Source organism: Megalobrama amblycephala, linkage group LG15, assembly GCF_018812025.1.
Source record: "Megalobrama amblycephala isolate DHTTF-2021 linkage group LG15, ASM1881202v1, whole genome shotgun sequence".
Taxonomy (NCBI): domain Eukaryota; kingdom Metazoa; phylum Chordata; class Actinopteri; order Cypriniformes; family Xenocyprididae; genus Megalobrama; species Megalobrama amblycephala.
The window spans coordinates 14,115,039-14,130,519 of NC_063058.1; the positions used below are offsets into that span (position 1 = coordinate 14,115,039).

A 15,481-nucleotide genomic window follows, 5' to 3' on the forward strand; every position below is an offset into this window, starting at 1 on the left:
TAAACATGCCGTCGTCCCAGCTATTTTGAGACCTGTAGCAGGCATCAAATTTGAAATGAGCTCATTTTGTGTATAAAATTGCAAAATTTCTCAGTTTAAACATTTATGTTATCTATGTTCTATTGTGAATAAAATATTGGCTCATGTGATTTGAAAGTCATTTTAGTTTTCCTTTTATTCAAATTTAAATAACGTCCCAACATTTCCGGGATTCGGGTTGTAATATAAAATGGAGAGCTTAATGATAGAGAAGACCCATGCTGACCCTCATAGCTGTGTGTCATGGTAAGTAAAAATATCTCTTAAAATATCAGATATTTGGTCCTTTTTATGACAAAAAAAAGTTAGTTCAGGTTGTAAAATGTCATGTGGTGCAACTGAAAAAAATATTCAGGAATTAATAATTTAAGATATTTGAAAATAACATACTTTTTACCTTAGAATATTAAAACAAATGAGCCTTTTTTTAAAAGGCTCGTCAAAACCAAATGAAATAAAAAAAAAAAAATACATCTTCTAAGCACTTAAACTAGATCTTTAAAAAGTTTGTCTTTATCGCAATGTGTTCATTGACTTAAATGGGGGTAGCAGCGGTAACTTGAAAGCAGATGTGTTTGATGCATAAAATATTTTACAAGTTTGGGCTGATGTATATTTCATCTAGCAGTACAAGACTGACACTCTTGTGATACCTGATAACCTTTTGTGATTGTTAACTTCTTTTATCTGAAGTGAATTTCTAACAATTTGCTCATAGGGTTCACACGACGATTAGCACTGTAATGCAAACATCACCACACAAAATGTCAATAAGACTAGCTTTCTAAAAGTGTCTTGAGATAGCTTGTGTAATGTTGGTCAAACAGGAGGTTACAGTCTAAATCAGTCTATCAAAACCAAAAACATGCCATGTAGTTTTGACCTTTAGTCGTAGTCTTTTTGATTGGCTGTTGAGATGGAATGTCTGCTGTCAGCCAATGAGCTCTGATTAAGCAGTCTTGTCAATTTACTAATTTTTAATTATTATTCTGTTGTCAAGGTGTTTCATATCGTCATTATTAAAACTTTATCACGACAGGTTCTTTTGAAAGGCTAAATATCGGTTTTATTCAGACTGAAAAAGGGATTTAATGCAAAGTTTTGTCATTGACAGCAGTTTTATGAGTTTCAAAAGAAGTTTGACAGCTCAATGAACTCTGCTAGTCAAAGCATTAATTCATTCCTTATACTGTAATGAAGTAAGTACGTGTTCTTGGTAGTCTCTGGTGGTGCCGGTCCTGTATCCTAATAATGCATGTGCATAATGCCCTCTTCAGGCTGGATACTGTTGTTGCATCGTCATTTATGAGCTGTGCAGCGTTGCATGTCTGTAAACATCACTGCCTGAACAATGACCGCTGCAGGGTCACGGAAGTGTGCCTTATTAAACAACATATTGAGCTCCATATCATGTCTCCTTTATGTGTGTGGATGACGTGTCATGCTATGTTTTATGCATACATGAAGTTATGCATAAGGACTGTATTGGGCCTGTAATGTTCATGGACCTTTTTGTTATCAACATCAATTTTTAAACGTGTTTTGACTTTTACATTTTGCGAGCTGAAATGTTTCGTGTACACTACCGCTCAAATGATTTGTTAATGTTTTCGAAAGAAGTCTTTTATGCTCACCAAATGTTTTGTTTTGTTTTTTGAGAAAATGCTTATGTGCCTTTTGCACAGTACTGTATAATAAAATGTAATTTATTCCTGTGATGTCAAGCTGTATTTTCAGCGTCATTACTCCAATCTTCAGTGTCACATGTTCCTTCAGAACTTTTTTTGGTATATATTTGATTCTATTTTATTTGTGTATATAGGTGCGTTCACGTGGCCTCGTAATGGACTATATGCACGGGTTACTTCCTGGTTGTCGTTAAGCCAGCTCGGGCACTTCCGGTGAACTGTTAGCTGTTCATTCTGTAGTCGTTGTACATCGACACAAAACCATCTATGGTTGACTTTTTAATGTTGTATTTATATTTTAATGCAGTTATCACATTTACCTAATTTGCCAATAAACCAGTTTTATTGATTGCAATAAAGACGAAGCTATTGGGACTGTTTAAAAATGCTGTGTCTGTAATTAGACACACACACACACACATTTTTTCCCCAGCACTTTAAATGTTATTTTTAATGCGATGACCACAAACATAATTTGTTCATCCTTCTGAGATTGTCCCCATTGTAAAACCGAACGTTTAAAAATGTAGGAAATTTAACATTCGATAAAAAACACTTATTTAAAAATAAAAAAGTCAGTAATTAGCACTTTAACCAGCAGGTGGCGGCAAAGTAGCATTTATTTGCGCACATATCAGCCATTTCCTCTAAACGTTTTTCACTTCGTTTTTGACTAAATATTAAACATTATAAAATAACTAGGTTTGAAAAAACATTTTGTCAATGTGAAGTATGAAATACTCACAAAATCTTATGAAAAACAATAACTTTTATTGTGAATTAATTACACAGAAAGCGAGCACCGCGCTCTCCCTTTGTAATCACAGCAGCTGTCAGTCAGTGCAGCGCAAGATCAATGATTTCAGCACACTTGTGAAAACACATTTTATTCAATTAATCTACCAAAGTGCACAATAAATATTTAATTTTTGAAGCTTTTTTTTCACATAAAAGTGTGAAAACTAATGGTCGAATTGAATTTAGCCGAGGAGGAACATTGAGGTACGTCTTTATTTATTTATTTTCTAAGCTGTCTTACGTTTGAATAACTAAATTAATGTTATGCCTGACTATTTAAGCGACTACATTCTGATTATAAACTAAGTATTACACTACTGATGCTCAACACACCAGCAAATGACATCTCACCGGAAGTTATCGAGCTGGCTTATATTAATGCGGAAGTTCTAAAGAACGCTCCATGCATATAGTCCATTCCTGTAGTTACGAGATTCTAGCTTGTAAAAAGCGTTCACGTCCTCGTAGAGCTCGTAATTACAGCTTGTAACCTGGGAGTTTTCTGAAAGCTCCAGATATACCACGTGGCCGCGCTGTACCACCTGACCGCGGTAGATTCATTTAGGCGTCGACAGTGCTGCCATGGAAACGCATAATTCCCAGTTCAAGGACCAAAAGGACGTGAACAGCTCCGAATATAACGTCACGTGTTGTCATTTCAAGATTCCGGTAAATACGAGGTGACGTGAACGCAGCATATGTTCGATTCTATTTGTTACTAGTGTTGATTGGGTTATTGGGTGATGAGTTTGATGACTTGTATCAGGTGTGATTGATCATGTTGATGAAATGAATTGTATCAGGTGTGACTGATCATATTGATAAAATGATAAGAAATGGTCATCTTTTGACTATTTACTGTTTGCCTGACCTGACAAAGACCTTTTTGGTTGAAACGTTGTCTTTTAATAAATTTTGAGAGCAGCAGTGGCAGTGTGCCGATTTTTGTTTGTTGAAATTTATTTAGAAAGTTCAAAAGAACAGCATTTATTTGAAATAGAAATCTTTTGTAACATTATAAATGTTTTTACTGTTACTTCTGATCAATTTAATGCAACCTTGATGAGTAAAAACATTAATTTATTTAAAAAAATAAATAAATAAATAAAAATATATATAATATATAATTATATAATTTATAATATATATATATATTTATTTATATATATATATATATATATATATATATATATTTTTTTTTTTTTTCGAAGACTGATAATGAGTAATGAGGTTAATTGTTGTGATTATTTTATTATCATAAGTAATTTTAATAGTAAGGAAACTCAATTTTTTTTATAAAACTTAAATATATTAAATATACATTTTATAAATGTAATCAAATTGTCAATATAATATTTTAATAATCTATATTATTATTTGGTCGTATATTTTTGTATTTTTGGAGTATATACTTCATGCACTCTTATAAAACGGTTAGTTCCTGTCCTTGATTCTGATTGGTCAACAGCTGTTTTATTCACGATAAAACACGGCTATGACCGCTTCACCCAACGGTTCTGTTTATCACTACACAACACCCTTAGCAACCACTCTAAGCAACGTAAACTGTATGTTTTCAGTTGATATTGTTCATTGAAGCTTACTGTATTATGTAGAAGAGTATTGTGAGAAAGAGATCGAGTGAGTGAGTTTATTACCTGCATTCAGATTTAGCATTTTCCTTCAGATCAGTCCTGTGTTCATAATAAAAAATCTGTTTAAATGTCCGATGTATTATCTTGTCCTTTTAACAGTTAAGGGGTTTTCCCTTGACTGACAGAGCTAATCAAAGCATTTTTCAATTGCGTCTTGTTCCGTGTTCACAACAATTCAGTCTTTTCAATGTAAAAGTCTTCGCTACTGACTGACACACTCGTAAAGACAGTCTTTGCTGCCATCTAATGGCGTAATAATGTAACTTATGTTGCTGGTCATGGTCACGGACTATTTTTTTTTCCCGGCGGAAGGAAGGCTTTAGTGAAAGTTTAATTCATGAAAGTTGCATTGTTACATATTCTTGGCTTTAATATTTGTATTGTGTCATAACCATTCTATGAAAGCAATAAGGTACTCGAGGCTAGTGCTGTATTGCATCGTGCCTAACAACGCCCTTCAGCCGTGACTTATTCACGATAGAGCATAGCCTTGTGTACCTTATTGCTTACCTATACCAAGATATAAACTTCTTTTTTATAGTATCAACTATTTTATCGGTTACTGACCATTACATGGAAAAGTTATTTTGCCATCTGTATTGGCCTGAATTTCTATATTTGGTATATACCCTAACATTCATTCATAACAGAACAAGCAGTTTGTTTATTGCACAATATCACCTTTAACTTCTTTTACTTGTTTGCTGTGTAATTATTAAAAGGAAGATTGCAATACATCCAACCACTGGACAGCAAGTCGAGGTCAAATCAGTTCACATTCCAGTGCCATTGGCATCGAGTCAAACCCGAACCCCTCCACACAGCTGCGGTCAACATAGTGCTGATATTACTGATCTACCTGCAGTATAATACTATTCAGCAAAAGAAGAAGCAACCTAAATGGTCTCAGAAATAAACCATTTCAATCAAAGTCTTGACTCAAATGGGGCTAAACAGCTGTGTAGTGTAGATTTTAGAAGCATCTAGACTTGGATGAAATTGGTTTAGTCATCATCATAATCTCAAATTTATGTATTCATTTATTTATTGGTAAGTAAATGACAAATTAATTGGAATGCATTGAATCTGAATTTGAATGTGTTTTAATGGTTTTGCTCTCACATCCGTTCCCTCTCATTCTGAAAGTATTGTGACACATCTGAAAGGAACTCATAGATTCAAAAGAGTGATAGAAAACACTGAACAAGCACATAAAATCTTTCACTGTGGATGTGGTCTCTAAGTTCTCACTAGGTATTGAGAACAAATCTTGTTCTTTTCAGACAGGAAATAATCTACATTATAAAGGGCCGATTACACGAAATCATGAAAATGCAAATGTTTGAAAACAGGTTTCAAAGGGCAAATTTTTGAAAACGATACCTTTATCGTCTCAATAAAAACAACAAAAACATGAATTTGTGAAAACGGAGACATCATGCACATGCGTATTACGTAGGGGTGTGACGAGACGGGTATCTCAGAAGACGAGACGAGACTCGAGATTGAGTTTAATATTCAATATTCAAATATTCAATACTCTCAATATTCAAAGTGCAAATAAGACCAAATTTTTCTTTGATACAGAGCCAAGAGATGGTTATAACTACACTGCCCAGCCTAAAATAGCATTCATATTGAGAGATATCTGTATTGATCATGGAGCCGCTTTCAAAATGCGGGGTATAGAGTACCCCAGGGATGACGTGTTTTTGTAGGCCAACCCGGAAGTTAGTGGCGCACCGTACGGGTTCCCTCGGTTGAAAGCCTATGCATTTTGCCCATAGACTTTTGGAAAATCGCAGAAAATAAGCTCTGTGTTTAACAAAGGGTTATGACACTTACACGTTTTGTCTATCAAGATAATCTTTACAAGTTAACACAACATTTATAGATTTTGAAGCCTAAATAAAGTCGTCAGATATAAAAGGCTAACAGTAGGCTATAAACGGACTACAGCACACCATGGTCGCAGTTCAACGTCACCACCACCAAGCTTCCTCAAACTTTTAGAAAATAACTCTATTTAAAAACATGCTCACTGATTATGATCTGCGCTGTGTATGAATACTTATCCACTTTTTCATGAGAAATGCTGTCCAAATGTCCTGTTTGTCATGATGACGTCTAAAGTCCCCGCCAAAGGAAGTAGTCCATTTTAGCAATTTGTTAGCAACCGCCGATTTTAAGACACAGTAAAAGTTAAAAAAATCATAAGCGGGTTATAACTGGTGTGTTTTATGTCATAGATCAAAACGTGAAAATATTTAGAGGCTTTGTTAACCACAGACCTTATTTCAGGCGATTTAGCAAAAACCCATTCAAAAAATCCATAGACTTTACGGCGTTGGAACCGGAATTCCTAAAATGCTAACTCACTTCCGGGTTTTGCCTACAAAAATGCGTCATCCCTGAGGCACTCTATTGAAATCGCGTTTGAATGCGTCCTCGCGTTTACTTTCACTTTCAGCGATCGCGCATAACTCTGTAAATATGGAGCGGCGGCGACCGTTATCCAACTGAATTAAATGTTTTTTATTTAAATACAAAGCAAAACCACAGTGGAGGCGTAATGTAAACGTAGCGGTGGCATATTCTTTCCTAATCATCCTAACACTCTGTCATGGCAATATCACGAGACTACTTTTCACCTCGACGAGAAATCTCGTCACATTTTAGTCTCGCGAGATCTTGTGACGCCTCTAGTATTACGTGTTCAGTCTATAGGCCCATATAGCCCGTATTTCTTTACAAAGTGACATCTACTGGCCTGGCAGCAGAATACAGCGTTTTTAGTCATTTTCGTGGATCGTGTGAACTGGGATCGTTTTGACAACGTTGTCATCTGTACACAAAAAAAGCAAATCAAAAAAACTTTGTGTAAACGTGCCCTAAGGCACCATTAGTGATTCACAATATGGATCCTGAAATACTTGCATGCTGATGTTAAAGAGGTACTTCAATTTTCTACAGTAGAAAGGCAGATTTTTTTATTTATTTATTTATTTTTTTTTAAATCGGTGCTACCTCATTAGAGAAAACAGGAAAAAAACAGAAAAAAAATTGTTGTTGTCTTCCTATTTGCTAAAAGGATAACACTCATAATGCACTGGGCATGTTGTCCTCCAAGGCCACTCCACCAGTCTGCTATGGATACACTTACTAGTAAAATATCACCTTGCTTTAGTAGGAAATACTTCTTGGCAAACTTTTAGTCATAATGGTGTCGACTTTTGTTCCTGGGTACAAGAATTCATAGAGTAAATGTTTAGCGGGAGTGAATTATTTTCGGTTTCCAGAGAAGGATCCAGCGCGTTGTAGGCAGTGGCTAAAGGCTGCAATGAATCGTAAATATGGAGAGAACACTGCAACAGAAAATCCGAAAAACGTTTTTTTTTTTTTTTTTTTTTTTTTTTTTTTGCCACATTTCAAACTGGATGACCACGAACACAGTGTATGGAAGTATTTATAATTTATTTATTCATGTATATAATTATTTTTATTTTTTTTCTAATTTGTGTCCCCTTGTAATCTTTAATCAAAATAACTTCCCCTCCCTCTTGCAGCAACATCTATTCTCTTCTCTAATGACATGTTTACTGGCACAGCTACTGACACTGCTATTCACCAATAGCAAACCACAACCATCCAATCAATTCCCATGGACAAAATAAAGTCCCGCCCAATTATTATTTTTTATTTTATTTTTTTATTTTTTTTTTTTTGTTCGAGAAGACTTTTAACTCTGATATAAGTCACAATAGGGAAGAAAAGACTATCGCAACTTCCGCTTCATTACGACTTTAAGACTATGTATTGATTTATCTGTATATAAAGCTCTTTTTGGTGGTGTTTTCCGGAGGAAGCATCATGCAAAATGAAGTAAAAAGGTGCAATAGGCCTCTGGTGACTGAATGTAGTTGCGGCTGCAGTTTTAGAGGTGATGTGTGACGTGTTTTTGGCTTTCACTGCAGCACAGGACAGTTGTCTTATAGTGGCAAGTAAAAGCTTGACAGCTGTAAGATGCCCTAAAATGACCTCAGACAGTACAAAAACTAACAACTTCTGTTTAACCAACATGATTGTAATGTAATATGTGATTTCTTCGGGGGTGGAATATTTTTATTGTGCTTCGTTTTTTTTATCTAGCTGTAAAATTTGCCTTAGCAAACCAAAAAAGTCAGCAGTTTTATTCTTAAAAAAAAAAAAAAAAAAAAACGTTTCTGCTATTTGGGGTCAGGAAGATTTTTTTTTTATTATTTATTTATTTATTTATTTTTATTGATGCTTTCACAAGGATGTTAAATTGACTGTTTCAAATAAATGCTGTTCTTTTAAACTTTCTTTTAATCAAAGAATCCTGAAAAAATCTTGTTTTCCACAAAAATACTGTTGTCAACATTGATAATAATAATAGTAAATCTTTTTTGAGCATCAAATCATCATTAAAAAAATTATTTTCAAATTGAAAACAGCTATTAATAATATTTTACAATATTACTGTTTTATATATTTACTGTTTTATTTACTGCTTTTTCATAAAATAAATGCAGCCTTGGTGCACATTAAAATAATTACATGAATAAACAAAAATCATGTAGTGGAAATGTTACTTTTAGAAAAAAAAAAATGACTTTATTTAACCCCAATAGTCTGTCCACATTCAGCTGTTTTTCTTCCCCCCAGTCCCAGACATCCTGCCAAAATTTCATCCTTTTTTTCTATCAATCTTTCTCATGTCTGAAATGTGTTTGCAGAACGATGTGAAACTCCTAGTGTCAGATGTTCTTCAGCTTATGAAAGAGAAATGAAACCATACAGTGTATGACTTCAAGTGTGATGGTCTAGATTACAGGATATTGCAAAGAGACAAAACGGTTACATGGAATATACCCACAAAAACCCCACAGTTTCTCTTGAGTCAGAAATATGAGGAAAGCCACCTGATATGAAGTTTCATTATCATTCATGCAGATGGTGTGAGAGTTATTATTAAAGTGATAGTTCACCCAAAATAATTAAAATTCTCTCGCCATTGCACCCGTATGACTTACTTTCTTACATGAAACGCAAAAAGAATTGTTTATCAGAATGTCCAGGCTGCTCTTTTTCCATACAATGAAAGGAGAAAGTAGGCTGTCAAGCTCCAAAAAGATAAAAATACGAATTTTATATGGCATATTCATCATATTTTCCAAGTCTTATTTGTTTGTTTCCTAAAATTTCCTAAAATCCTCATTTATACACTAGATGGCAGCAATTCATCTTCAGTAATTCTCTCTAACAGTATTTTTTTACTACTGTAAAAGAAGTTCCATAACCCTCATACCTATTTTTTTTTTTTTTTTTTTTTTTACCCATTTATGAGTGTTTACACCATCTGTTTCTTCTGTTTGATTGTTCAAATTCACAGTTTACCAGTCCTTTTGAAGCTAAATGAAACACATGAAGTCCTTTCTGTGTCTTGAAAAGGGATGTTGGACCATATTGGGAAGTATGCAGACATGAGTGGAATGTTCTGGAGGAGTGAGAGCAACACAGCGGCTGTTATCGTCTCTACCCAGCCTCCCACAGATGTTATCATCTGAAACTTGTGTGAAAACTAATATCGCATTCTTCAGCTATTTATCCAAACATAAATTGAGTTACATAAGTTCGTAAACTTTCTCTTGGCGCCAAATAGTTCACAGTGTCTGAGGTTTCATTGACTTAAACAGGGTTTGGATCAATTCATCACAGTGTTAACTGTGCCTCAAATCTTGTTACATTAATTAGGTTAGTGAGCCAACAAATAATATTCAGTGTAGGCTATTATTCTCGATCTCTCCTACTGTAATTAGGCTGGTCTATTATAAGAGGCAGTAACAACAAAGACTCTGTGGTTCATCCGGGGTTGGTGCAGATTGATATGACTGTGCATGTGTGCCTACGGGCAGAACGTCCAACCAGGAGGTCTGACACATTTCAGCGAACACTTACATCACTCTGGCCACATGGTGCACATTATAGGTCTGAGCAAAGCCACTTCACACTGTTTGTAACAGGAGATTGAAAGATGCCACAAAAGCCTACTTGTCCATTTTGTGACTAGTTCTAGTTAAATTTAAAGGGTTAGTTCACCCAAAAATGAAATTTCTGCCATTAATTACTCACCCTCATGTCATCCCAAACCCGTAAGACCTTCGTTCATCTTGAGAACACAAATTATTTTTGATGAAATCTGAGAGGTTTTTTTTTTAATCTCCCATAGAAAGCAATGAAATTACCACAGAAAGTAGTAAAGACATCATTAAAATAGTCCACGTGACTACATTGGTTCAAGCTTAATGTTATGAAGCGATGAGAATACTTTTTGTGCGCAAAAACAAAACAAAAATAACGACTTTATTTAACAATTTGAACTGTTGTGATACGCAATTGACGTAGTGAACATAGTTCAGCGCTTCCATGTTTACGTCCGAACACCACGCAAGAAAAAAATTAAATCGTGTGCACGATTTACTATTTCATTCCCTCGATTTACTAAATAGTGCACGCGATTTACTAAAACGTGCGCACAATTTACTATTTCATTCCCTCGATTTACTAAATCGTGTACGCGATTTACTAAAACGTGCGCACGATTTACTATTTCGTTCCCTCAATTTACTAAATCGTGCACACGATTTACTAAAACGTGCGCACGATTTACTATTTCGTTCCCTCGATTTACTAAATCGTGCACACGATTTACTAAAACGTGCGCACGATTTACTATTTCATTCCCTCGATTTACTAAATCGTGCACACGATTTACTAAAACGTGCGCACGATTTACTATTTCATTCCCTCGATTAACTAAATCGTGCACACGATTTACTAAAACGTGCGCACAATTTACTATTTAGTTCCCTCGATTTACTAAATCGTGCACGCGATTTACTGAAACGTGCGCACGATTTACTATTTCATTCCCTCGATTTACTAAATCGTGCACACGATTTACTAAAACGTGCGCACGATTTACTATTTCATTCCCTCGATTAACTAAATCGTGCACGCGATTTACTAAAACGTGCGCACGATTTACTATTTCGTTCCCTCGATTTACTAAATCGTGCACGCGATTTACTAAAACGTGCGCACGATTTACTATTTCGTTCCCTCGATTTATAAATCATGCACACGATTTACTAAAACGTGCGCACGATTTACTATTTCATTCCCTCGATTAACTAAATCGTGCACGCGATTTACTAAAACGTGCGCACGATTTACTATTTCATTCCCTCGATTAACTAAATCGTGCACACGATTTACTAAAACGTGCGCACAATTTACTATTTCGTTCCCTCGATTTACTAAATCGTGCACACGATTTACTAAAACGTGCGCACGATTTACTATTTCGTTCCCTCGATTTATAAATCATGCACACGATTTACTAAAACGTGCGCACGATTTACTATTTCATTCCCTCGATTAACTAAATCGTGCACGCGATTTACTAAAACGTGCGCACGATTTACTATTTCGTTCCCTCGATTTACTAAATCGTGCACACGATTTACTAAAACGTGCGCACAATTTACTATTTCATTCCCTCGATTTACTAAATCGTGCACACGATTTACTAAAACGTGCGCACGATTTACTATTTCATTCCCTCGATTAACTAAATCGTGCACGCGATTTACTAAAACGTGCGCACGATTTACTATTTCATTCCCTCGATTAACTAAATCGTGCACGCGATTTACTAAAACGTGCGCACGATTTACTTCGTTCCCTCGATTTACTAAATCGTGCACACGATTTACTAAAACGTGTGCACAATTTACTATTTCGTTCCCTCGATTTATAAATCATGCACATGATTTATAAATCAAGGGAACGAAATAGTAAATCGTGTGCACGGTACACTGTAAAAAATTATTTTATAGTGAAGTAAATACTACAGAAAAAACAAATGTAATTTTTACATGAAAAAGTTAGTTCAGGCAAGAATTAAAAAAAACTAAGTAAATTCTATATTAGTACTCAATTTAAGCTTGTAGAAATTAAAGCGTAAATATCAACAATATAAAGTTAAGTAAAAATACTCATCTTTTCTTATACTGGTGTTCCCATCATGCACTGGGCCTTGAATAATTAATTAGGTCGATTTTTAGCTGTTTTCCAGCTGTATTTACACTGTTTTATCATTGCTTTTGTGATTATGTTTAGTAACTTGCCATTTTGTGACCATTTGGAGTACATTTTCTACTCAAAATGGCACATTCACACTCAAAAAACGATCCATCGAATGTTAGTGTCATTGTGTATTGAGGTCTCTGTGTTCAGCTAATATGGACATGGTGTTTACACAATATCTATTGTATTATTTACTTAGATGTGTCTAAGTAAAGCATCCACTTTAAAAGTGTATTGTTTGAGTAAAACTTTAACTAAGTAGAAACTACTCAAGCCTTTTAGCCTGTTGGCAATGTTAAAATGACCTAATTTCTTTGTTAATTTTACTTAACTTAAGTAGATGTGTTTATTTAATTCCATATGTAAAATTGACTTAAATATGTTTGCAAAAACTTGTAAAAGTCAATTTTACATATTGTTTTTTTCAGTGATGGTCTCGTGTGTAAAAAATGCAATAAATCATAATAAATTTATAAGCATTACTTAAGTCAAATTTACAAACAAAGAGTCAATAAAATTGAATGGGAATTCCCAAGTAAACTTAACTTAAACATTTCTAGTTAAAGCTACTAATAATTATGTTTAGGCTTTCACTTGGCAAATTTTTGTAAATTTACTAGCCTTTTCTGAGTGAAAATTGTTTCCAAGCTTTTTTCAAGTAAATCCTACTCCAAATTTTTTTCAGTGTATGGTATATCGAGGGAACAAATTAGTAAATCGTGCGCTAGATTTAGTAAATTGAGGGAATGAATTATTAAATCGTTGTCACGATTTAGCCTACTATTTTTTTTTTTTTTTCCTGCATGTCATGTCCGGGGCTCTGTAGACGGCTCCTGCGTCAGCATCGCATGCATCAGGCTGCTCATGTGAACAGCGTCAGCCAATCCTGAGCCGGCATTCGAACGTAAACACAGAAGCCTCCACTGCGTTCACTACGTCAACTGCATCTGACAACAGTTCAAATTGTTAAATAAAGTCGTTATTTTTGTTTTGTTTTAGCGCACAAAAAGTATTCTAGAGAAGCGATGGGTTTTTGTAAGAAAAATATCCATATTTAAAACTAGTTAATAAACAGCTTCCGCTAGACAGCCGTACGCTGTAAGTTACGGAGAAAGAGTGATCTCTGACCTGACACATGACGCATTGATGAATGCGGAAGCGCAGAGGATAGAGCAAAACAAAACACCAGTCTCTAATTAGAAGTCTAAAATGAGAATTTTTAAAGAGAAATGTCGTAGGATTTTGATATAAGAGAAGAGGAGCTTGAGTTTGTTGCCCAGCCCTATTTGTTTGAACCGGAAGAGGCGTCTAAGCTTATGCTACTCCTACATCCTATCATACATCGCATCAGGGGTTATAACTATAAAGATAACTATAACGATAACCATATTTGCATCCACACCAACGAACGATAATGGTCTGTTTATTCTAAGCTCAAGCACTGCGGTTTTAAAGTGTGCACAACATGTTTTTGCTGTTCTTGTTGCATTTACAAAACTCTAACCAGCAGATGTCCTCAGCGTGCTATGTTTCGAGTGAATAGCTAGTGTAATCGATCTGATCTAACAGTAAATTTAGCTGACAAAGTCAATAGTGGAATAAAAACAACACCACTGCAACTTCAAAGGAAGCAAGACAATGTTGTCGAAACTAGCACTGGATATCTGAGATAATTTTACTTTACACTGTTTGCTAGCCTGGCATAATGATATCATCGTTAATACTTCTCACCATTTATTCTGAGGGTATGACCGATTGTTTTCCATATATCCATTCTCTTTAATGTATAATTGAAAAGGGGGGTTGACTTGTCAAAAAGTGGTGGCTTTTTCTGGAACTTCGCCGCAATGTCGTCTGCCATTTTAAATGCACGAGCCCTTGAATTAGAATGGATTCTGATTGGCTCTCAGTGTTTTATCGTTCAACAGCTGGAAAATTATTTGTTCTGAAAGTGATCCCAACCATATCGTTCCTCTGTATCGTTATCGTTATAGCTGTGGTGTGGACAGTGCTATTCCTTTAAATTTAGAACGATTTCTAGAACTATATCTTTATCGTTATCTTTATAGTATAGTTATCTTTATAATTATCATTCTTGGTGTGAATGAGCCTTTACTCTTTCGCCGTACTCGATGCGTACGGCCGTCAGCCGGAAGTATATGGATATTTCGCTTACAAAAACTCCAGTTATATAACATTTAACTCAAACTTTTCATTTTTGAGTGAACTATCTCTTTAACTTGGTGCTTCAAATAACGATGTATCGACTACATCTTTACGGCACTAGGTGGCGAAAGGTGACTGCTAAAAATTGTAATTGTCATTGAATAATTAATTAAATTCGCTAGATTCGTTCAAAAACTCTGATGCATCCAGTAATGAAACAAGAGTGAGTCATCAATCATTCATTCAAAGCAATTTAAAAATAATAATAATTAAAAATTAATTAGACATTTTTAAAAAGACTGCAGCAATCAACATTTTGTCAAAACCTCTAGTAAATTACATGTCTTTTTGTTAAGTTGTCTTCAGATTATTTAAAATAAATATTAAAAATTTTAAAAAATAATATTGCTGTTGTATGTATTATGTAAAAAAAATATATTAAAATGTATTTACATATATTCTTAATGATAATTTGTAAATCCAAATATATAAAATAATTAAAATATAAACAAATTATAGTAAAAAATAAATTGGCATGATTAGTAACCATTTGTAAAAGTTTTCTTGTTTCTGAAAAACTACTACAATAAAGAGATAATTATTTTAGATGAGTTGAAAGAACTAGTCTTGTTCAGTAAGCCCTCTGACTAGTTCTTTTTGTGTTTGTGAACAGACAGTTTTTGAGTGCTGTTGGATTTTATATTGTGGAATATTTGACTTAATTCTCCTCTGAGATTTTTGTTGTCTAGAATCTAACATTTACCTCATGTGATGGATGGTGCATGAGGGAGACTTGCACTTGAGTTTAGTAACAGTTTGGCAGGCAAAGTTTCCCAAATCTGTCTCTAAAATGATACTGAGCATAAATTCTGCCAAAAACAGTGGGCTGTTGCCCTGTTACCAGAGTAAACAGCCTTTTATTTCATAGTAATTTAAAATTGCACGTTTTAGTCCAGATTACAA

At 34.6% G+C, this 15,481-nt stretch overlaps 1 protein-coding gene across 1 annotated transcript in view; it reads left to right on the forward strand.

Annotated features, from left to right (window-relative positions):
- mob2a (MOB kinase activator 2a) overlaps positions 1 to 15,481 on the forward strand; it is a 64,987-nt gene that overhangs the window by 8,461 nt on the left and 41,045 nt on the right. The window lies entirely within an intron of this gene.